Below are 26815 nucleotides of genomic sequence, written 5' to 3' on the forward strand. Positions count from 1 at the left end.
GATAAAAATGAATCTCAGGTTTTAACATTAAAGTTGAAATCTTCAACTCAGGCCATTAAATATAAAAATTCTATCTGTTATTTGTTAGCTGTGGATGAGGAGGGAGAAATGCAGAATGTCACAAAATTTCCAGTTCTGTTTTGTTTTGTGTTCGTGAATTAAGTTTGCTCTGTTTTAAATATTTTTTTTTTTAATTTTAATTTTTTTATTTATTTATTTTTATTTATGGCTGTGTTGGGTCTTAGTTCCTGTGCGAGGGCCTTCTCCAGTTGTGGCAAGCGGGGGCCACTCTTCATCGCAGTGCGCGGGCCTCTCACTATCGCGGCCTCTCTTGTGGAGCACAGGCTCCAGACGCGCAGGCTCAGTAATTGTGGCTCACGGGCCCAGCTGCTCCGCGGCATGTGGGATCTTCCCAGACCAGGGCTCGAACCCATGTCCCCTGCATTGGCAGGCGGATTCTTAACCACTGCGCCACCAGGGAAGCCCCTGCTCTGTTTTAAATGTAATTTTTATTTTATATTAGAATGTAGTTGATTTACAATGTTGTGTTAGTTTCAGGTGTACAGCAAAGTGATTCAGTTATACGTATACACTGATTTAATGTTTTTGCAGCTATTGTTATATGTAGTTATTTGTAACATCTAATTCATATAGACAGATCTATAATTTAGCTTTTATTCCATATATAAAACTAAAGTATTGAATAGCTTGATCATTTTCTTTAAAAAACTAATGATGTTTGTTCAATAACAATCACAATATATGATGAGATTTTATATTAGAAGATGGCATACAAATTGGAATAATTTCAAATTACTTGACACCAGAAATCCAATGCTTTCATTGTATGAAAACTAAGTGGAATCATTAACAAGGGAGTATGTTACTGAAAAGTATTACTCAGTAGGCAAATAGGTATATATTCCAGTTTTGAATAGAACTCCCTTGCAAAAACATCCACAAGGATCTCTTACTTGTCTTTAGCACAAAGGGCTTAATAAATTACATTTCCTGTTAGAAAGTAGTTTTATTAAGAATGGTATCTGTTCAAAACTTATATACAGACACCTGTAATCTAATGAAGTTTGCTGCTTTCACAAAACAGTTGCATGTGCCCATATCTCACTCCTCCAGAGCTGAGGAAAATATGAACATAACAGAGGGCAAACATATAAGATCATACATCTAGAAAGTTTAATATTTACTTAAATAATATTAGGTCAGTATGAAATATAGTAACCCTGAGCTTCTCTCAACAGAATGTCTTAATCATATAAAGTAAGGGAAACCAAAACAAGTGATGAAAACAAATGTTAATGATTCATGTGATATTTGATAAGACAACGAAAGGAAGTCAAAATAAAAGCAAACAAACAGGAACAGATGGGAAGGATCTCTGTCAAGTCATAACCCTTCTTCTAAAACCCCTAAAGGAAGAAGCTAATTAAAGAAAATATTGTTTCTTGCTTTTTTTATAATTTTATATTTAGAGTAAGAACATTCTGCTACTGCTGAGGCAAAGAAGCAGAGACACAAAGTCTACATTTAACAAGAGAAATATTTTAAGAGAGATTGATGTTCAGCACAAGCTCTGTTACAAGAGAATACTGGGTAAATATCATTTCTTCTCATGAAATGCAGATAATAACAGTATCAGTGATTTCCAGAAGTTATAGTCAAGGTTGTGTTCAAATATAATGAAAAAGTTAAAACTGAAAAAGTTGCAACAGATTTTGAATTTTAGGTCTTTCAGGGTGATACCTGCAGAACCTGAGGCCCACAGGGCTGGGTCAAAGTGAGAGAGGACTGAATCCCAGATCCCTTTTGAATGCTTTCTCTATAAGCACCCAGTGCCATTCTAGAGAGTGGGCACGGACTATGTGTAAGAAGGCACATCAACCAGGGTATTCTGTCTATACAAGCCAAACATACTAGTACAAGCAGTAGATAATGGATTACTTAGTAGACCAACATGGTCCAGCTCATTTGAAATCAAAGTAGATAATACGTTTATTACAAGGCTAGTATGAAGTAAAGCTCTTGACTGCAGCTAATATTGCAAACAAAAATAGTTTTATAATTGAGAACTGCTTTTAAATATTTTTCAGTTTTCTTCAAAGAAGAAAGTGCATGAGACAACATAGTCTAGTTTAAAACATGTCTGAGAACAGAGGATTATCTAAAGTTATGATATATAGGTTAAAAGGTAACCACATTTTTAGACAAAAACAATGAAAGTGAATCCCTGTCCTTTACATGTGAAGAAACTTTGTATTAGACTCTAGGTAAGCACACTAATAGGGGAGAGACCTGAACTTTGACAATTTGACAAATTGAAGCATGTGGAACTAGACTTTAGTTCTTGGGGAGCTAGAAGGAATCATCGCTGGGCAGCCTGATCTAATCACACATTCTTTTTAAGTGGGAAACTAAACAGACAAACCAGTAATGAAAGCTGAGCTGAAGAATGTGGAGAGAAGGCATTTGAAGATGTACAGATGGCTATGGTTAATCTTAGCCAGGTTGGAGTTATTTCGCCAACTCCAGCCCTGGGCAAAATACATTTTCCAAATGGCTAGATCAGTTTAAAGTATCTCAGCTCTCCTGAGAAGTGACATTCTTGTTGTCAGTATGTTAAAGAGTCCCTTTGCCTGAGCTTCAGGCTCAACTATGATGTTGATACTGTCTGTGGGCAAAGAGGAATTTACTACCAAAGGTTAAGATAATTTTGGTTTAGTGGGTATTAAAGATCTTTTATTCTGTAACTCAAGGATCTTCCCCAATTGGGGTAGAAATCTAGACCCTGTGGTTCTATGAACTGATATCTATTTAAGAACTTAATGTTTTTAAAATCATATCTCCATGATTACAAGCAAGAAAATTTGATTTTTAAAACATCATCATCATCAACTATCTACCGCTTGTCTATTCAACAGGGAACAGGCAAGTCTATACTTAATGTTAAAAGATTAGTCCTCTGACAAAATGTTTTAGTTGTGAACGATCAGCCTATACTCATGCAGATAGGGTTTGGATCTCATACATTGTATTACTAGGACCTAAGTGTTGTTACAACACTTGTCATAGGATCCAAACTCTTGTCCTCTCCTAACTTGTTTTCACTATGCCAATACTTATACAGCTTTGCTATCCTAGAGAAATTGATTAAAGTCTAGCTATAATCTTTTTAAGAGTAGGTAACATACCATATGACTTTGTGTATTTCTAGCACCTTGAACATTGCCTGGAACCTGGCAAGTGCTCAGTAAATACATACAGAAGGAACTATCAAAGTAACATTACAAAATTAGGGGAAGATGGATATTATGCGCCTTTGGATATTATACCTTGAAAAGAACACAGCGTCACTTGGGTAGTATACTGGCTTAGAATACACAACCTGAGTCTAATCATGAGGAAACATCAGATGCAAAATGAGAAACATTCTTTTAAGACTGTTTTTTCAAAAATGTCAATTTTACAATTTTTTTAAAAAGGCCAAGTAAATGCACAAGATCAAAAAGACTAAAGAGAAATTACAACTTAATATAATGTGATCCTAATTTGGATTCAGGAATGCTATAAATGCTATAAAGAACATGATTGGGTCAAATGACAAAATTAGAATTTCAATGTCAGTTTGAATAAAAGTACTGTGTCAATGAAATATTTACTGAGCTGATAAATATGCTGTGTTTATGTATAAGAGAACAACCTTATTTTTAATAAGTACCCTGTGAAATACGTATGGGTAAATATAACAGGTAAAGAACCATGATTTATACATCTCACTCTCAAATACTTCAGAAAATACTATGCAGATAGAGCAAATTATAAAGCACATGGAATAAAACATTAACAATAAATGAATCATCGTAAAGTGCATATGAGAGTTTTAATATTTTTGAACTTTTCTATAAGTACAACTTTTTCAAATGTAGATTTAAAAAATAAAAGTTTGCCTAAGTGAAATGAAATTTTAATACATCACCAATATCAGGTATTTATTCATAACTAGCTGAAGATTTACGCTGTCCACTATCCACATACACTTTTTCACTGATTATATGGGAAGTATTCTCATGGTAAATATGTTTTCTGCTTAGGAGCAAGGTTTTGAGAATTCTTATTCAAGTATTAGATAGTAAGATGATGCTTAGTGATTTTCTTAATAGAGTTCTTCAGAAAAACCAGGTTCAGATTCATGAAACTTACTGGACTGAGGGTATACATATAAGCTGGATTCTGGTCTATTGGTCCATTATGTTTGAATGGTAAATTTACAATTGTAAAGTTTATGAAGTCTACCTAACTGTATTACTTGTTAGTTAGTGAGGGCTGTGTATGCTAATGTGCACTTGCTGGTATAAAGAAACTATTGTTCTGTTTAGCTGTTTGAAGCACAGGTTATCTTTTAAAAGTTTATGAAAAACAAAAACAAAAAGCAGAACACAAACATTGTTAAAGTTTTGTTTTGTTCCTGTAAATAAAGAAAAATTATATTGCTGTTAGGTCTACTATGGTAAAGTATTTTTGTGTGTGTGTTCTAATCAAGTATTCATTAGTAAGAAGTGAGAATCCATCAGAGAGGTTAATGTACCATCAAGTGAGAATGGGGTACTTTGCACTTAGGTTACCTTGTCCTGATTGGAAGGTGAGACCTCCCAACTTCAGCAAAGAGAAGCACAATGGAATCTCTTATTACTTTCTCCATTCTTCTATTCATTTCTGGGAGAACGAAGACTAAGGCACAGGGATGGAAGGAAATCATTTGAGGGTATATCTGAACCTTAGTGATGATGGAAAAATTGTCTACTATGCTTAATAAAAATGAAGCATAAAAAAGTGATGCCTTATTTGATAAAAATAAGATACTGCAGAGAAGAGAAACAAGGATCTTTCAAATCAAGCATCTGTATCCTTTAGAACTGCAGGAAACAAGCAAAATCTGCATTGAATAAATTGAGTTTTCAGAAAAAATGTATGTGTTATCTCTAGAGAACAAACCAAAGGTGGCAATTAGAAGGGCAGCTCTTATCAGAGCCTAGTTATTTTCTTTTAAGTTTGGCAGAAAAAAATCATCTTTCTTTTAAAAGTTTAGCATTTTTATGTTTCTCTATTTTTTTATAGCATGACTAATACAGTAATTTTAATAAAATTATATTTGTTTAGAGAAGTAATTGTGAATGAATAAAGTTCTAAATATCTAGAGCTTGATTTAACATTTATACAATGCTGAACCAAAATGCTGGTCTAGTGCTAGACTTAACAAATGTCAGACTTCAGTGAAAGCTCTCAAATGTTTTCAATAAGTATGAGAATTGTTTTTAACTAAAGAAATGGCACTTTTGTGGGGAATAGCTTTGCTTTACATCTCATCCAGTGGAATCAAGTATTTAGACCACATGTGGGTGAGAACACTAACATGCTATACAAGAACTCTTAAATAAGATAGTTCTCTGTGCACTAAACTCTACAACTAATACATGAGGGATCAGTTCAGAGATGTGCAGAGACAGATTAAAGAGACAGATTATCAAACAGACAAGAAAGTGTGTTGACAGAATTATCATATCTAAAGAAAGAATATGAGAATCAGTTGAGTGTTTGTCAAACAGAGTTGATCAGGCAAGTTTTGGCAAATGCCCATTAAAGCATGAACCAGGGATAAGGTTTCCATCAAAGACTGATGTGGACATCTGGTCTACCTTTACGTACATTCCTGAACTTATAAAATATTTGAATTATATAATACTCATTGGTCCGATCCCATTCTCACCAGGTAACTTGACAATTTTATTTTTTGCATAGCTCTCTATGGTAGGAATCCTCTAAGATGGCTAGCAATGCCTCCTGCTACCTGGCAGTCACATCCTTGTGAGACACCTCTCCCCTTTAAGTGTGGGCTTTATCTAGTGACTTGCTTCTAGTGAAGAGAATATGGCAAAAGCGATGAAAAGTCACTTCCAAGATGAGACTATAAAAAACTGACTTTCTGCTGGCAGACACTCTTTCTCTGGATCTTTTCACTTGCTTGATCAGATGAAGTAGGTTACCATGTACTGAGTTGCCCTAGGAAGGGTCCACGTGACAAGGAACTGATGATGGCTTCTGGTTAATAGCCAGCAAGGACCTGGGACCCTCAGTACAAAACCCTTGAGGACATGAGGCATGCCAACAGCCATATGACTGAGCTTGGAAGTAGAGCCTGACTCAGTTGAGTCTAGAGATGACTGCAGCCCCTGCCAAAACTTTTTTGCAGCCTGAGAGAGATCCCGAAGCATAGGACCCAGCTAAGCTACTCCCAGATTCCTCACATACAGAAACTGTGAGATAATAAATGATGTAAACCATGAAGTTTCAAAGTAGTTTGTTGTGCCACAATATATAATAAATACTCCTTCTTTTATAAGAAGGATGTGCTGGTCAATGTCACAGGTAAATATTTCAGTTCTTGTGACTTACAGTGTTTCAGTATATCTTAGTTTGCTTTCTTTTAGAACACAGAAAAGATTGATAACCCAACTCTGCGTCTTGTGGAACTCACCAAGCCAAATGCTGCCTTGTGAGTGCTCCTGGAAGTCTGCCTGCATTTCACAGAAACAGCAAAACCAAGTTGCATAATTCCCAGTACAATATTTCTTGTCTTACTATATCAAAATAAATTTTAAAAACCTCTGTTTTGCTACTAATGGAGTAAGTTATTTTAAATCACAGAATATTTATTTTCACAATTGTAAAGGATTTGTTTTGCTCTTTTAAAATATATATATATTTTTGTGGAAGTGGAAATTATTTGTATTACCTTAGCATACTTTGATTCTATCAGGAATAAAACATAGATATTCCTTACAGATTGATGATCTTATTTCATGATATATGGTGACCTTCTCAGAATTAAAGACAGTAACTTTCAGTAGTCTAATCCTTATATTAAACTTGTTTCAGAATAATGACTGTATCAAATCACTTGATCCAATGTGACAGAAGTAACCATCCTAGGAAATATTATAGCTCCATACTGCTGGAATTGTTACCATTTAATGAGCTATCAAAAAAGAAAAGAAAGAGAAGGAAAAAAAATTCTAGACCTCTCTATTAAAGCCACCTAGAAATCAGACAATCTTTGTAATGTTTTTCAGAATCTTTGGTTCAGTAGTGGTGACTGGCTAAGTTCAGTTTTGGTTAAATCTGGTATCTTGCAATATTTGAAGCAATATTATTATACTGCATGTTTTCCAAGGAAACAAACATAATTCTTTGCAAATCGAACAGGAAAATATCAACAAAACAGCCACAGAAAATAATAAATCTAAGACACTAAATGCTTTCTAAAATGAAAAGTAATGAAAAAAAGACAAAATGTGCTATCACAAAAATATGCAATGTTAACAGACAATTTGGCATTTTATAAACTTTCTGTCTCTGTATACACAAAGAATTTCAGGAAACATCTGAACACTCTAGACTTACTTACAATTTATGTTTAAGTTTCAGTTAGTTTTCAGCATATATTAAATCCCATGAGATTGCCAAATTTCTTTAATACAATTTCAAAATATAAACACAAAAATTCTACAAATAAGCATCTTAAGTATAATAAATGTGCATATATTTAGAAGGAAGATAAATGCTGATATATGTATGTTTCATGCCCACTGTGAAATTCTGCCCTGGGTCATTGTAACATAGGCCACTATTTCCATTAAAATTAGCAGCTTGTGGCTGTGGTTACTGTCAGTATTGCCTTATTCTCCCATCGCTAGCAATTGTGACATGAATAAATTAAGTTATATCACTATGTAGATCATTATATCCTGAATTAAGGTTAGATTTCAAGAAACATTATGAATTTAAGGAACTCATCTAGGATTATGTCAAAACTACTTTATAATAAAATCTTTATTTTCCTACCATAGGGACTATACACTACTTAATTTCAGGGCTATTTCTCAGTTGCACTTGGACAATACCAAATTGTTCAACCAGGAATGCTTGCTTTATCTTAATAACCCTGATTCATTTCAATTGGACAGACTTCAGTTCCATCTCTTTTTAAGGTAACTTACTTGTACAGTATAAAAATATTAAGTTGTAAGCTTGGATAATAAAGCTTGCCTTTTCTCATCCAGTCTTTGATAGAGAGCATCAAGGTGTCTGAATGAGTTCACTACTTCATCAGGCTTATTTAACAGGTCCTGTTCTTTAGGAGTTCAGTACTCAGATGAGGATTCTCTAAATGCTGTAACTCTAACCAGACTCTTGATGACTCTATTACCAAATGCCTTATGTATTGAAAAATCATGGTACTTTAAGCTCCTAAAGCTTAAAATAAGACTAGTGTTATTTTGGCAGATCACAAACTTGTTGTGATAATTCAGAACACTATTATATGAGCACTTTTTCTTTACTTACCAAGTCTAAAAAAATAAGTGTAATATTTACTTTCCCTTCATCAAAATAAGAGTGCATTATACTGTTCAAATGATTGCAAAGAATATCAATGCATTAGAGGGAAAAGCTAACAATGAGAGTAAATGATTGCTGCATTTTTTTATGACTCTATTCAATGTAGTTTGATTACTTGAAAGGACTGGTATCCAACATACTGCCATACAAAACAGTATCATGAAAAATACATGTCTCTTAATGCAAAGTTGAACTGACAGTTTGTCATAGGTAAAATCTGCAGAATCAACAAAGATGCAAAATAACTAAGTCAAAATATGAATTATCTAATATACCACTATGTATTTTTAGCATTCTTTATTCTAATTTTATGTATATAACACAGCACTGTAAATTTTTTTGTTCCAGTTTTATTACACTCACTTTAATGGACAAAATTCAATGCTGAGTAATCCATCCTTTCTAACTGCCGTAAAAAAAGCTACATTATGTTTTCTCTATTTAAAAAAAAATATGTATTAGGTTCTTCATTACAAATAAGGGTGGTGCAAAGTGAGAGAAATCTGTTAACTCATAACCATTTGAACATACTTTGCTTCCCAATGTTGCATTTGTTACTTATCATAATCTTTTCTTGGGGTGGAGGGAGGGTGGCTTGATACTCTGGCCTTTTCAGAAGAATGACAATATCAACATTATGCAAAGATATTCTATATTTTCTACATAAGACTTTAATGGTGCCCAAAGCTGTGTCTCTTGTCTAGACTTTACATTCAAATCGCCTCACATTCAAGCTCCAGCTCTATGTCTACCTAGATGGGTACTCTTCAACTCTTATCTAAAAGCCCAGTTGTCATATCAAAACCAGTAGCAGGAAGGCAAACTCATCATCCTGTACTCTAGCCTGGATCTCTTTCCCAGATTATCTATTTCAAATTACCAACCACTATTTTCTAAGCCCTGCAGTTTGATTACCCTTGTATTTCAAATGCACCTTCCTATTTATATTTTGCCCACCACCATAATTTGGATCTTCATTACTTCATTTGTGAATTCATTACATTCTTCACTTCTCACTCTTTATCAACTCCTCCTATACAATGTTTATATTGTATTTAGGATTTAGTATATTTATTTCAGATGTAAAACAAGGGGAACCAGGTTTCCATTTTAATAAATATAATTTAGGAATCTGTTTAAAGCCATACTCAGAAGCAGTCATAATATTTATTTCTCTTGTTTGCAAAAATTATATAAAATTTGTCAGTAATGTGGTTTCTCAGAGATTTAGACTTACATATGTAGACTTAAATGAATCTTCACCAATCATGCAATTGGAATTAATTGCTTTGTTTGTGTTCTGAAAGTACTTTGTTTACATTTCAGAAGCAGTAGATCAAAGTGTTATTCATTAAAAGAGAACAATAGATCTTTTATAGCTTTTGAGAACAAAATCAAATTTTCTAAATTTCAGATTTAATCTATTAAATTAATTTTATGCCTTGGAACATGTATGTTCCCAATAGTATACTAGTGAGTTCTTATAAACAACAAATCTAAAAATGAGTTACACTGGAAAAACTTCAAAGTTTGGCTACCTAAAATGTTTATAGAGTATGTTAGTTTTTAAATAAAGAGAATGTAGACACATGATATAGCCATATTTTAATATGTTAAAATTATTCCTGCTTCATATAAAAATTTAAATGTATAAATATTTCATATTTTTATATAAGTAAAATTTGAATTATAGTTCCTACCATCCCTGAACAACACCTTGACACCCACAGTTTTATCAATAGGAATTAACTCAATATGTATTTTATTAGAATTATTTATGTTTCTCTATATCTCATGAGAGTATGAATTATTTAGAAAAGATACCATGTCTTTTGCATTTTTTCTGGCCCCAGCACTTAAGTATTAAGCATTTGTTAATATGAATTAGTTACAGCAGATTAAATGTTAAAAAACTCAAAAACTACACTAGTATTAAAGTTAAGTGCTAGTTTAACTTTTTAGTCAAAGATATCAGTTTTAAAGCAAGACATTGTTTAACTTTAGTGCGGGGCTTTTAGAGTGTGCAAAATACTAAACATGGACTTTGAAAGTCCAAGAAGATATATAAATTTTAAAAAATGACACTCATTTTTCACAGGAAACCATTTAAAAATTTTGTTCTCACCAAATGTTCATGAGATGATTCTCAGACGAGGACACCGATAGATACAGTCTGGAAGGTATGTTGGAAAAGCATGTTTATCTATGTTTTTCCATTCCACACTGTAGTGAAGATTTTACAGTAATTGAAATGAGGTGTTAAAGTTAGAGGAGTTTCAAAGAGAGAGCAGATGAAAAATACTTAATGGAAAGTAATGAGAACAGAAATTTTAAGGTTTCATTACAACTTAAATTCGTGGTTTGGGCACTTCCTTCATGAGATATCTTTATATTCTGTATTTATTAGCCTAACCATATGAAAATGTAGACCTTCAGTTAGTGTTTATAGAGGGAGAAGACAAAAACTACAGTAAAGAAGAAGCTAAAATTAAAAGTAAGCAGAAAAATGTGAAAAAATATTTTATTATGTTTGTCACACTGCTAACTTGTTTTATTGAGAAATCATAAATGCTGTCAATAGTAAAAAGCAATAAAAGTCATTATTTTCAAGTCTCTAAACAGTCACTGATCCATTAAACATTGCTAAAATTGCATGCATACTTGTTCCCTAATGCTTCATGTAAAAGCACCACTTCAAGTGTTAAAATATATAAAGCCCATAGATTTGGAATGATGAGATAAAAAATTACTTCTTTGTTGACTATAAATTTTTAACATTAAGAAAATATTTGGAAAGGTTTTTTGCATTACCTTTGTTTTGTAAAAATAACATGCAAAGGAGCCAACTGAGTTGTGATAATTCACAGCTTTTCTATGTGAATTGTTACATTTAAATAAATGCTTGTGTTCTAATTTTCTCACAAAGGAATAGAATTGCATTTTGAAATGCTATTGAAAACAAGGCACCCAAGAACTGCTTTTGAGATCAAAGTGGGCAGTTAGTCCACAACTTTTATGTGACTTCACTAAAACAAAACAAAACCCCAAAAATCTAGCTATACTGAAATGTAAGTATACAAACTTCCTAAAAATATTCACCTAATTTTTGTATGTTTATTTACAACCACTCAAGCATTAATTTTCGTAACATTTTAATTTCGTAACATTTTCACTATAGATCAATGCTATCAGTACTTTTGGAATTAGTCGGTCAAGATTTTTGTTGTGGATGTGAAATTATGAGATGAGAGAATGTGGAAACTAAGTTAAATATTATTCCCATCTTTGGACCAAAACGAAGTTTGCTCTGTTGTTAACAAGATAGCTCATATTCCTTAATGCTTTTACTTCTTTCGAATGGATCGTCTGTTGCGGTGGGAGCCATGGTTTGTTGATGACCAATCCCATGTCCTGGATTTGGACTTGACATGGGTAACTTTGTGAGAGACAGTAAGGAGGTTTCTGTCTAGCCTGCACTAAAATCAGTTCAATGCAATGGGGCCACCTTGCCCTACTTTGCTATATTAATATGTGTAACAGGGAGCTGTAAGTCACTAATCGAAGTTTGCCTGCATTTTAACTCATTGTAAGGCTACAATAAATTATCTACAAATAGTGGGATAATATGATATGGAAAAACAGTTTCTTACAGTCACATTTTGATTCTGCTGCTGATAAACCTGGGAAAATCAGTGTAAATATATCACACATCTCAATAAGTTTCCACCCGGGAAAGCTATGAAGAATTATAAGAAATTTACTATTCTAAAAGACCATAAGCATATGAGTGCCATGCCATTAACATTTTTCTTTTTATCTACCACATTTACTTCACTCTTTTCATTTACTGAAACTTGGATATGTTAACCAAGATTGGTTCTGAATTCTTAGGGAAATATAAGCCAAGGAGCTACAGTATATAATTAACCAAATCTTTAAATTAAACGACCTTCTGCATTTATTTAAATGCATCTCATTCTAATAAGTTAAGAAGTAAAATTAGAATCTATAAAACAAAAAACTTCACATTTTTAATCCTTTGCAATAATCAAACCACTAAAGTGCCTGATAAAATGGAATAAATCTGAATTGTACACATTTGAAAAAAAGATATGGGCAGGTGGGCCTCAAAATTCTATCTCAAAAGTATGTCTGAATTCAAAGCAGTTAGGGGAAGTCACTGCATTCACTCTAAAAAGCTTGGAGAGCTGTTCTCTTTACTTGTGATTTATTTGTTATTTTCAATTTGGTTTATATATTGACAATCTGATATACTATGAGTTTTTTTATTGGGGGAACTTTTTTCTGTCTTACTATTATCAGAGAACATAAATGAACATTTACCTTGTTAAGGCTTCCACATTTTTTAAAAAATCTGTCATTTTATATAAAAAATGTGTATTTCTGAGTTCTCTCAGAAAACGTATATGGTCATACCAAGCTTATGGTCCTACTTGGGCAATAGTTGGCTTGAACCCAGAACCATATGTGGGTTTAGAAAAGGAATGTACTTTCTATCCTTATTGTCTTATATCTAATCTTTTCTCATTTGTGAAATTTCTCTTTATTCCCAACATTTAAACTAGAGATAAAGTCTAGACTCTGAGATTTCATATAACATTGCTGGAGAAACATAAAAATCAGTCCAAAGACTATGATAACTTGGAACAATGTAGACCTAAAACTATATTACCCAGCATGAGCCATGAAGAAAAAATAAACACATTGAAATTATTAATACAAGTAAATACCAGTTCATCATGGAAATCAAATAATTAATCTTAATCTGTGAAAATGGGAATTTCACAAGTAAATGTAAAACCATAGTATAGAATCAACGTTCAACACACCACACCTGATTATGTATGGGAATAATTTATGGTCTAAAATCTCCCCATCCAATGCTCTTTCTGCCAGTGAGAAATAAATAAAGAATGAGAGTCAGATCCAATAATTTGTAGCCATTATTCATCATTTTATAGGTGTAATTAGTAAGCTTAGGTGGAACTATGTTTGGAGATTTACTATCTCTGGAGTATGATTATCTATGAATTTAAAAAGTCTGCAGTTACTCCACACTATATGAAAATACAAACCATATTAAAAGAAATTTGCCAAAATATAATACAAAAATCAAGAAGTTCTAACACTTTCATCTTAAATGAGTCAAAAACAACTGGTTTATCTTTTATTTAATTTGAAAAGAGATAAGTAATAATAGAGAGCTGAAAATAAATCTCCTTAAGCCATATTGTTTAAATTGACACAAATATTGAAACCTACAATTTGTCATGAATTTTTTAAATGCCTTGAAAAAGCTGGTGAATATTATTTTCATTTTCCAACTTAAAGTATACTAAAAGAAAAAGTATGTGCCACATATTGAAAAAAAATATTCATTGGCTTAAGATAATTTTTTAAAATCCAAATAATGTTTAATGTTAACCAAAAATGAATAATATTGCAAGTACTATTACATTAAATTTGTGCATAACTGTAGAAATAGCAAATCCTTTATAGCATAGCCTTTACTTACTTGTAAGTTCTTATATTAATTGTAAGTTCATATATTAATTCATTTGATCCCTGTAACAACTCTGTGAGGTGAATATCACGATCATTTTCTATGTTTTATGGATAAGGAACTCTCATAATCAAATAGTTTAATTTACACACTCAATGTTATACAGATAATAAATAGCAGTGTGGAGATTCGAACCCAAGCAGTCTGTATCCAGAATCCACGTACCCATAATGGACCATGAACACACTGTGTGTGTGTGGGGTGTGTGTTTGGGTGTGAGTGTGTGTTTTTATACTCATAAAAAATCAGGTGTCTCTGCCATTTTGACAGGATAAAAATATCAGCAATAGAGCAGGTCTTAGCAGTTAAAATCATAACATTAATGAATCGTGGTATCGATACTAGACTATGGATTCCAGTCCCACATTGTTCTCCTAAGACTAAATCGTCTTAGTGTTAATTCTAATAATTTAGAAATCAGTTATTTAAATAAATCATCAATGTTAATGCTAGAGAAACAATCCGTATTGGCATTTACTTTGTAACTGATTAATAATTATCTTTATAACCTAATGGATTTATTTTTCTTTTTATATTAGAGAAAACTCCATGAGAAATTGCAAATTATGAGAGTGGTTTCAGGGCTAAAAAATAACCACTGCCTAATGAAAACGCCTTTTTACTTCCCTGAAGATGAATCCTACAGGAAACCAATGTCAATTTAATTGATATTATCACATTACTAAACTTTACACGGGAAGAACTAGTATATATTTGCATTTTAAATCTTAATCCTTAAAAATTTATGCCACCCTCATTATTTGGTTGAACATTGAGCCAGTCACAGCCACTTCATAAATTATCATGAGATACAAAGATGGATGTCATGTAAGAGCAAGGCATATGGAGTCAAAAGGACGAGAAGGTCCTGAGTTCACAGTCTGATTCCAAGCAATTTGCTTTAAGACCATGTTCCTCAGTTTCCTCAAATATAAAATGGGTATGCTGTGAAGATCAACACAAATAATGTGTTTGAAAAAGCTGTGCAAACTTGCAATTGCTTTAGAAATGTTAACCGATATTCTATGTAATATCCTGAATCACTGCTGCATCAAAAAGGATGAGTACCATTCTCAGGTCACCAACATCCCTTCCCTAATGTCTTTTTAACTTCCAGGCTCCTTCCTCATCCTCTTCCTCACCTCTTTTGAATATATACGCTTTGGCACTTGATGAAATTTTGGATTTCATTTCTCCCAAGGCACATCTCTTGCTTTTCACTATGATCTCTTAGTTTGTGAGAGAAGAAACACCTGCTGCCTTTCTTCAGCAGGCAGATTTAGAATAAAGTTAGCACTGTAATGCTTCTTCCAGGACATACTGTCAATCCAGCAGTTATTAAAAACAGCAAGTGGATTTTAATGGACTAATTTCTTTGAAACAGCTAAAATATTTTCAACCAATGAACCATTTCCCAAACAATTAAACATACTGATTTTTCTTATATATATATATATATATATATATATATATACTCCAGTTGCCCACTATTTCAGCCATAAAAATATCATTACGATTGAAAGAAATGATCGGGTCTTTGTAAATCTTACTTGTAAAACTAAACAGTTATATTCATTTCTTCATTTACCGACTGCCTTGCCACCTTTGAGAAAGTGAAATTGGACTTTTTTTTAAAGTGTTGCTGTTGTAAAATGATACTGAATGCTAAATAATGTGCTTGTTTGTTTTTCAGCTGTTGTAAGTCTAAAGAGGTTTTGTGAATACTTCAATTATAAAAACATTTAAAACATACAAACTTGTGCAATTTTTATTTTAATGAAGATGAGAAGTTCATTAAAGAAGATAAATATTTCATTAGATGTTAAATAAAACAAAGAGATTTTTTGGCTTCTCTCAGCACAAAATTCCTTTGAAAGATTAATTAATACTTGCAAATTATGCAAATTAGACCCATGCAAATATTTTATGAAGACAATTAAGGGAACCATTAATTACTGCTTTTTTTGCTTCAGTGAGATTCATTCATTTAATTTTAATTTCACTTTAACTGTTTTGATGTATAATCTTCCAGCTAAGAACTTTATCTTTCCTGGCGGGTCACTTAAACTTATAAATTTCATCCAGTGAGCGAACAGAAATCTGTAAAGATATTCTCTAGACTATGTTAAGTATCAAGAGAAATTTCTGACACAATGCACTCCCAGAAACAGGGAAACTGGAAGGGAATGTGAGCTCATTCTTGGACAAGTTTCAACTGCTGGAAAAGCAATTAATTTGCTTTGGCTGTGCTAATATAGGGGAATTAGAAAGTGTGACACAAGACAAATAGAAATAATTAGTTCTCCAAAATGATGTTCTCATTAATATGGTTCGAACAGTAGAAATAAAAAACATTATTGTGGCATGTCTGCATTCTGTCCCTAACCATGGGAGGTAGAATAATGCACCATAAGCATTTTTACATTTATAGTCTAAATGATGATGTTTCATTTTTTTCTAAAGGGGAATTTACAGCAAAGGGGATAATATATCTCAAAAGTCTAGACATATACATGATATAAATTGATCACATACTTTCCATCATCATGTTTTTACATACCAATTCTTAAAATGTTGTTCATACAAATTCTGTAGTTTAGTGAATAGACTTTAAAATGAGGGTTCTTTTTCTGTAATTTAAATATTTTCAGATCACTTTTATAACTCTTAAAGTATCAATAACATTTCTCAGAAAATAAAAGAAAACATGTATAGATGGCCAGGGTATTTTTACTTTCTAAGGGTGAATATAAAAAGAGAAAACAGATTTTGTGACTATGAACCACAAATCTACATCACTAAATGGTAACTGTCTTCAGCTTCGGTAGACTTTATATACATTTTCTACTATTACGATCTCCAGTGAGCAAGTTAATTGGATACAAAGGGCATCAACTTTTTCCCTTGATAATAAGGGAGAAAAATACTCAAAGCAAAAACTTATTTTAAATAAATTTTCCTTAAATCTGAAGGTGATAAGGTGATAATATATTGTCTAAAAACTAATAAATTAATTTCTTGACCATAATGAAAAACAATGTCCTAAACTGATGACAGAGGCTATTTTCCTACCTATTCTCTGACACTTCTGTAGTGCTGCAGCCAGTCACTGTTAGTACGGTCCAGTGAAAAGTTACAAGTGGACATACATTCTCATTGATATTTGTTGAGCTCTTTAACATTTTCTAAAAATAGATCTTAAAATTAAATTTTCTTTCTTACAAGGATAATCTCATTCCATTCATCCTGAAATTCTAAATTCCCTAGATTTCTTTTGCATATTTACACTGCCCACACAGATGTATGTTACACCTTCTAAATTAAGATCATCTGTGACTTTCATTGACACACTGTTTAACCACTCTTCCATATCACTAATTACGATGTTAAATCAACATGGATCTAGCATTGATCTTTAGGCCCCCCTGCTAATATCTGTCCCAATTTCCATTTATCAATATTCTTTGATTATGGTCTTCAGACAGTATTCAAGCCAAGACAAAAACATGTTCATGAACAAGCCAATTTAATTCAATTTTTCAATTTTATCTATGCTAACAAAATATTATTATATTTTCCATTAATAACTGCTCTATTTCAATCCTTAAAAGCAATTTAGTTGTACAATGTCCATTTCCCCTCTCTAAACCTCCAATTCCAATTCATTCTTCCTGATATTCCCTACATTCCCTAAAATCTCATAGTACCTACCACCTATTATATTACTTTTACTAGGAAATATGATGTCAAATATACTACAAACTATGCCCAATCATTTGGCCTTACTTTACTCTGCCAAATATTTGGGCAATGGAATAAAAATTAAAATTACACCACAAAACCTCATTTTATGTCACAACTCAACACAAACATATAAAAATGACAATATTTGTTTTTTTTGTAAGAACCAGGAGTTCAGAAAATTCGCTCTATGGAAATAACACATTGAAAATAATTTTATGTAAGTATAATTCTAATGAATTACAATTTAATACTATTTTGAGCAACTTTGTACTTCTCACCATGTCTGATTTCAGGTATAATTAGTTGAAATTACATAAGACATTTCCAACAGACCTATAAGAGACCTTCAGCATTTGGAGTTTAAGCATATCTGCTTACATTCAAAAACAAGATTTACTTTTTTATATATGTCTTAAAAGAATAAACATGCTTATACTGAAATTATAAGAAAATATTATTCTAAAATTTTATAAAATATTACAACTCATGAGTATCACTGAGACTTTCTATTTAATAATAATAACTCTTATTGTCTAGTTAAATGAGTAAACAATGACCTACGATAACTATGGAACATTAGCCTGTTTATTGGTTACTGCCTGCAATCAATATCATCTTTTGTTCAACTTAATCAATGTTGTTTAGATTGATTAGCTGCATTGAAATGCTGCCAAACAACAGAAACCAGTGCCAAGGGACTAGAAGTAAATTTATTATTGTTTTTTGTTGTTGTTGTTCATAGTAATATAATTCTAGTATTTATTTTTTAAGATCAAGAAAAATAGTTTGAGGCAATCCCTAAGGTGATTACACTTTCCAAATGAATAAACAATAGTCAGTATGCACTGCAGGCAGCCCAGAAACCAGTTTTAAGCAAACCTTCCCTTTTTTTAAAATGAAAGCCTCCCTCTTTTAAGCTAAATAAAGACATTTTATACATAGAAAATTAGGTTCAGGTAACAAAAAATTTCTTGTAAATTTCTGCAAACACTTTACTGTGGGACTAAATCAACATTATGTTATAAATAAAGACCAATTTTCTAAAAAAAAGAAAAGTAAATTATATGTTAGAGTGATAATAGCTTCAGTGTTTACCAGTTGCTAGGCACTATAAATATGTTAACTCGTAGTAATAAAATTTAATATTAACAGCTAAAACTTAACTGTGTACATTGCTCAACATATGCTGAGTGCTTTACATGGCTTATTTTATTTAATCCTCACAGTAAGGCTCTGAGGTTAAGCAATTACTATAGGAAAAAAAAAAAAAAATAGTGGAGCAAAGATTTGAATCTAGACCTGACTCCTAGCATTTCTTAACTGGTAGATTCTGTAGAGGTATCTAGAGAACCTCCAAGCCCACATTAAACTTATGGGTCTTTTTTAAGGATTAGAAATAGAAATATGCATAAGACAATTATGTGAAATCAAATTTAAACCATACTTTCATATAGATCTTTAAAGTGGTAAGTTTAAGTAAGGTTCAGCATAGGACCTTCACAGTGTAGAAGTCTTGGGATACCATTTAGCAACTCATTAAACCACATACTGTTGTAGAAATGAAAATGTTCTTCAAATGTCTTATACTGAATCAAAATTGGATTTGTGTCTGATTTTAATTTGTCCTAAGTTCATTGCATGCTAAGTTGTAGGTAAATCTTTTATCTAAATATGATTAATCTCTTAATTTCTTTTATTGCCACTTTCTTCATTTAGAATGAGGTTTTCCCTAGCGTGTCTGGAAGTGTCTGTAAACATGGTATAGGCATAAATGACTGATTAAAAAGTAAAAAGCTGGAAAAGAAACATTTTTTTTCCAACTACACATCATTCCCTAGCTGCTATCAGTAGACTGTTTGAATTTTTGAAGTCATTAACAGGCAATGTTCTAACTATCCACAATGACTTACGGGGCTTCAAGTAGCTATCCTAGAAGAGAGACACGTAAATCCAGACAGCAAAGCATGGAGGAAAGAACAAAGACTCTGGGGTCATAAGTCTGAATTTAAATGTTAGCAACCCCACTAACTCACAGTGCAAATGTGAGAATGTTAATTAGCCATTCTGCATGTTCGTTATCTTACATTTAAATTAGAATATACAGGAAAAGCTCAATAAATATGAGCTCCTAATCCACCTTACTATTTTAATAAGCAAATACTCCACTTACTGTGTAATATCACTAAGTCTAAATAAAAGAATATGTATTACTAGGACACTCAATGTGTGCTGGAACATTTGACTCAATAGAAATAGCTTGATAAAAGATACAAACTTCACTCATAAACTTGACCTGCATTATAATGTTTTGGATCTATAAGTTACTAAACAAAAAATAATAATAATAACATAGTTTAAAAGAACAATATTTTAACAATCCTAATCTAAAAACAATCGGGAAGAAAATAGGGGATGTGAAAAGCAGTTGGACATGTTGTATTCCCATCTCCAATTAACTCATGGTGTAACCTTTATCAAGTCATGTACCCTTACTAAACCTCAGTTTCCTCTGGCAAAATGAAGAGATTTAATTTATCTTTAAAGCCCCTTCCCAGTGCTAAGGCAGTAACATCATATAAGTGTGCTTGGCATTTCATCAGTGTTCAACAAACATTTGTTGAATAAATGAATAATTTTCAAATTTAGCATGTATCTTCAAATATCTAGGAAACAGAAAGAAGATATGTTTAAATTGGAACAAAAAGATTGTTAATTTGAAGGCAAGTCTTTTATGTCCTTTGATTGGAAGAACATCTGGTTTTCTATGATCTGAGATCAGTCAAAAATAGAATAAAAAGCCAAACAGTTTTGATTATGGACATTGGATGTAAATAAAAGAGATGTACTTTCAAGTGGAGTCAAGATTTTGCAAGCATAACTTGCAGATATCCTAAGACGTCAGAGGAACTGTGGTCCATATTCCCACTGATTTCAACAATTACTTTTTGGTTTAAGAGGATGGGTTTTTACTTAGAAGGAAAAAGCAGAAAGCTGTTATTTTGCAAGTGAACTTTTTGACTTTTTGAAAATTTATAAAAGACATAGATAAAACAGTACTAATTCAAGATTCTCCCATGTTATAGTTCATATCTATATATTGAACACCTAGAGAATATACAGAGATTAAACCATTTGAAATTATAGGAAACAAATCAGAAAAGAAGCATGAGGTTAATGTTTATTAAACCAAAGAAGAAAGTGTTATTTAAGAAATGTAATTATGGTATATTAAGTTAAATATAAATTTTAAATGGATGTAAGTGAATATCCACAGAATCCAAATCTTGGGTCAAATGTGTAAGAAGAAAGTAACATTAGAAATGCACACAGGAAGAAAAAACACATTCTGTTAATTCAGCTCTTAGATATAAAAATTCTGCCAGAATTTGTAATTCTGACTTTCCTAGGAGGAATCATATTATCCTTTGTTTCCTCCCATCAGTATCTCCAACCAATGTCTGAAAAATGTCAGGACAATAGGGATCCTTAACATCTGTCCTCAAGATCTAACAAAGGTCCTAATTCCTTCGGGGAATATATAGCAAGCATCACAATGTGTCAAACATTTGGGCACCATAAATGTGACACAAACATTTGACATATTAGTATGTAAGTGTCAAGCATATAGACACAAGGAGCACAGTGGTGAACAGAACAGGCCTGGTTCACTCCCTGCCTGGCTACCATCAAGAGAAAGGAGGAAGAGACATTAAAAAAGGAACTACTGACAAACAGCTGTTATTGTGGAGAAGAGAAAGGTATGATAAGAACCTCTAAGTGGAGGAACTAGACCCATGGAGCAGGGAGAAGCTTCAGGGGTAGGTATGGAGTCTAGAAAGCATTCCTGGAGGTTGTGACTTCTAAGATGAGACTTAAAGGATGGGTAAGTAAAGGCAGGAAAGAGGGGGAAATGTAGTTGGTAGGTGGAGAAAGATGAGAGGCTTTATGGAAAAAAAAAAAAATTCCAGTATGACAGAAGAACAGAGAGTGAAGGGCAAAAGTTGCGATTGTGTGTAGAAGGCAAGGGAGGGAAATGTCAAGCTTCACTTCCCTCACTGTATTTAAGGAGGATATTGGATTGGACAGATGTGGGAACCATATAGAAGGAACATGGAGGAAAACAGGTTTGCAGGAGGGAGGAGTGAAGAATCCTTTAGGTTTTGTTCCCTGGATTTTGAGGTCCCTGTGAGACAGCCAAATACAAATGTGATATTATTTGGAACTCTTAAGAGATGTCTGGATTGGCTGGAGAGATATTTTTTAAATTGTTAAAATATATGTTAAATGAATCATTTAAGTGAATGCTATTGCCTATGGAGTGAGAAAAAAATTCTAGAAGAAGAGATGAGGATTTAGTTGAAAAAACGCATAATGTTATAGATTTGGCTGCATACATTTTTGTGGATGTGCATTTATATGTGTGGCGGCTCAGGTTTTGGAGGATATTTATTAACTAGTCCAAATAATAGTTAAATAAGTATTTATATGAATTCTGTCTACTGTATATATATATTCAAAATATCTTATAAAAAGCTTTAAAGTAAGATAAATTTTTAAACTTCATAACAAATCATGACATATACCTCTGTAAGACTCAGGCATGACAGAGTTAATTACCATAAAATCCAGCTCCTGAAACAAGTTGTTTTTAAATTTTTAAAAATTTTAAATTCATAAAATCACCACATTCATGAATTTTGAGTTAGTTACTAGAAATATCAGCAATGAAAACTTTATTCCTGTGTTGTATGAGCTGATTTACCTTACTTATCAAGGTAAGTAAGTCAATTACGTAGGGCCTCTTTTCTCAGAAACATTTCCTAAACTGTTTTCTGTTTTCCTCTTCCTCACCTCTACAGTTTTACAGAAATGATGCTACTAAATACTGATGAGGAAGATGACGGAAGAGTAAGACGTGGAGATCACCTTCCTCCCCACAAATACATCAAAAATACATCTACATGTGGAACAACTCCTACAGAACACCTACTGAACGCTGGCAGAAGACCTCAGGCATTCCCAAAGGCAAGAAACTCCCCACGTACCTGGGTAGGGCAAAACAAAAAACAGAGACAAAAGAATAGGGACAGGACCTGCACCAGTGGGAGGGAGCTGTGAAGGAGGAAAGGTTTCCACACAATAGGAAGCCCCTTCATGGGCGGAGACTGCAGTTGGTGGAGGGGGGAAGCTTTGGAGCCGCGGAGGAGAGCGCAGCCACAGGGGTGCGGAGGGCAAAGCGGAGAGATTCCTGCACAGAGGATCAGTGCCGACCGGCACTCACCAGCCCGAGAGGCTTGTCTGCTCACCAACCGGGACAAGCGGGGCCTGAGAGCTGAGGCTCGGGCTTCAGAGGTCGGATCCCAGGGAGAGGACTGGGGTTGGCGGCGTGAACACAGCCTGAAGGTGTTAGCGCACCACAGCTAGCCGGGAGGGAGTCCGGGAAAAGGTCTGGAGCTGCCGAAGAGGCAAGAGACTTTTTCTTGCCTCTTTGTTTCCTGGTACACGAGGAGAGGGGATTAAGAGCACAGCCTAAATGAGCTCCAGAGACGGACACAAGCCACGGCTATCAGCGCGGACCACAGAGACGGGCATGAGACGCTAAGGCTGCTGCTGCCACCACGAAGAAGCCTGTGTGCAAGCACAGGTCACTCTCCACACCGCTCCTCCCGGGAGCCTGTGCAGCCCGCCACTGCCAGGGTCCCGTGATCCAGGGACAACTTCCCCGGAAGAACGCACGGTGCACCTCAGGCGGGTGCAATGTCACGCCGGCCTCTGCCGCTGCAGGCTCGCCCCGCATCCTTACCCCTCCCTCCCCCCGGCCTGAGTGAGCCAGAGCCCCCGAAGCAGCTGCTCCTTTAACCCCATCCTGTTTGAGCAAAGAACAGACGCCCTCAGGTGACCTACACGCAGAGGCGGGTCCAAATCCAAAGCTGAACCCCGGGAGCTGTGCGAACAAAGAAGAGAAAGGGAAATCTCTCCCAGCAGCCTCAGAAGCAGCGGATTAAAGCTTCACAATCAACTTGATGTTCCCTGCATCTGTGGAATACCTGAAGAGACAATGAATCATCCCAAATTGAGGAGATGGACTTTGGGAGCAACGATATATATATATTTTTCCCGTTTTCTCTTTCTGTGAGTGTGTATGCGTATGCTTCTGTGTGTGATTTTGTCTGTATAGTTTTGTTTTTGGCATTTGTCCTAGGGTACTGTCTGTCGGGGTTTTTTTTGTTTTTGTTTTGTTTTTGTTTTAGTATAGTTTTCAGTGCTTGTTATCATTGGTGGATTTGTTTTTGGGTTTGGTTGTTCTCTTCTTTCTTTTTTTTTAATTACTTAAAAAAATTTTTTTAATAATTATTTTTTGTTTTTTATCTTAATAACTTTTATAATTTATTTTATTTTATTTTATCTTTTCCTTCTTTCTTTCTTTTTTTCTCCCTTTTATTCTGAGCTGTGTGGAGGACAGGCTCTTGGTGCTCCAGCCAGGTGTCAAGGCTGTGCCACTGAGGCGGGAGAGCCTAGTTCAGGACACTCGTCCACCAGAGACCTCCCAGCTCCACATAATATCAAATGGTGAAAATCTCCCAGAGATCTCCATCTCAATGCCAATACCCAGCTCCACTCAACGAACAGCAAGCTACAGTGCTGGACACCCTATGCCAAACAACTAGCAAGACAGGGACACAACCCCACCCATTAGCAGAGAGGCTGCCTAAAATCCTAATAAGGTTACAGACACCCCAAAACACACCACCAGACGTGGGCCTGCCCACCAGAAAGACAAGATCCAGCCTCATCCACCAGAACACAGGCACTAGTCCCCTCCACCAGGAAGCCTACACAACCCACTGAACCAACCTTACCCCCTAGGGGCAGACACCAAAAGCAACACGAACTACGAACCTGCAGTCTGCGAAAAGGAGACCCCAAACACAGTAAGTTAAGCAAAATGAGAAGACAAAGAAAAACACAGCAGATGAAGGCGTAAGGTAAAAACCCACCAGACCTAACAAATGAAGAGGAAATAGGCAGTCTACCTGAAAAAGAATTCAGAATAATGATAGTAAAGATGATCCAACATCATGGAAATAGAATGGAGAAAATACAAGACACGTTTAACAAGGACCTAGAAGAACTAAAGAGCAAACAAACAGTGATGAACAACACAATAAATGAAATTAAAAATTCTCTAGAAGAGATCAATAGCAGAATAACTGAGGCAGAAGAATGGATAAGTGAGCTGGAAGATAAAGTAGTGGAAATAGCTACTGCAGAGCATAATAAAGAAAAAAGAATAAAAAGAATTGAGGACACTCTCAGAGACCTCTGGGACAATATTAAATGCACCAACATTTGAATTATAGGGGTCCTAGAAGAAGAGAAAAAGAAAGGGACTGAGAAAATATTTGAAGAGATTATAGTTGAAAACTTCCCTAATATGGGAAAGGAAATAGATAATCAAGTCCAGGAAGCACAGAGAGTCCCATATAGGATAAATCCAAGGAGAAACATGTCAAGACACATTAACCAAACTATCAAAAATTAACTACAAAGAAAAAATCTTAAAAGCAGCAAGGGAAAAACAACAAATAACATACAAGGGAATCCCCATAAGGTTAACAGCTGATCTTACAGCAGAAACTCTGCAAGCCAGAAGGGAGTGGCAGGACAGATTTAAAGTGATGAAAGGGAAAAACCTACAACCAAGATTACTCTACCCAGGAAGGATCTCATTCAGATTTGACAGAGAAATTAAAAACTTTACAGACAAGCAAAAGCTAAGAGAATTCAGCACCACCAAACCAGCTTTACAACAAATGCTAAAGGAACTTCTCTAGGTAGGAAACACAAGAGAAGGAAAAGATCTACAATAACAAACCCAAAACAATTAAGAAAATGGTAATAGGAACATACATATCGATAATTACCTTAAATGTAGATGGATTAAATGCTCCAACCAAAAGAAATAGACTGGCTGAATGGATACAAAAACAAGACCCGTATATATGCTGTCTACAAGAGACCCACTTCACACCTAGGGATACATACAGACTGAAAGTGAGGGGGTGGAAAAAGATATTCCATGTAAATGGAAATCAAAAGAAAGCTGGAGTAGCAATTCTCATATCAGACAAAATACACTTTAAAACAAAGACTATTACAAGAGACAAAGAAGGACACTACATAATGATCAAGGGATCAATCCAAGAAGAAGATATAACAATTGTAAATATTTATGCACCCAACATAGGAACACCTCAATACATAAGGCAAATGCTAACAACCATAAAAGGGGAAATCGACAGTAACACAATCATAGTAGGGGACTTTAACACCCCACTTTCATCAATGGAAAGATCATGCAAAATGTAAATAAATAAGGAAACACAAGCTTTAAATGATACATTAAACAAGATGGACATAAATGGTATTTATAGGACACTCCACCCCAAAACAACAGAATACACATTCTTCTCAAGGGCTCATGGAATATTCTCCAGGATAGATCATATCTTGGGTCACAAATCAAGCCTTGGTAAATTTAAGAAAATTGAAATCGTATCAAGTATCTTTTCCGACCACAACGCTATGAGACTAGATATCAATAACAGGAAAAGATCTGTAAAAACTACAAACACATGGAGGCTACACAATACACTACTAAATAACCAAGAGATCACTGAAGAAAACAAAGAGGAAATCAAAAAATACTTAGAAACAAATGACAATGAAAACACAATGACTCAAAACTTCTGGGATGCAGCAAAAGCAGTTCTAAGAGGGAAGTTTACAGCAATACAATCCTACCTTAAGAAACAAGAAACATCTCAAATAAACGACCTAACCTTATACCTAAAGCAATTAGAGAAAGAAGAACAAAAAAACCCCAAAGTTAGCAGAAGGAAAGTAATCATAAAGATCAGATCAGAAATAAATGAAAAAGAAATGAAGGAAACAATAGCAAAGATAAAGAAAACTAAAAGCTGGTTCTTTGAGAAGATAAACAAAATTGATAAAGCA

At 34.0% G+C, this 26815-nt stretch overlaps 1 protein-coding gene across 1 annotated transcript in view; it reads right to left on the minus strand.

Moving 5' to 3' along the window:
• Nucleotides 1–26815, minus strand: part of DACH1 (dachshund family transcription factor 1) — a 411546-nt gene that overhangs the window by 7513 nt on the left and 377218 nt on the right. The window lies entirely within an intron of this gene.

The sequence above is a fragment of the Balaenoptera musculus genome, chromosome 18 (genome assembly GCF_009873245.2).
Source record: "Balaenoptera musculus isolate JJ_BM4_2016_0621 chromosome 18, mBalMus1.pri.v3, whole genome shotgun sequence".
Classification (NCBI taxonomy): Eukaryota; Metazoa; Chordata; class Mammalia; order Artiodactyla; family Balaenopteridae; genus Balaenoptera; species Balaenoptera musculus.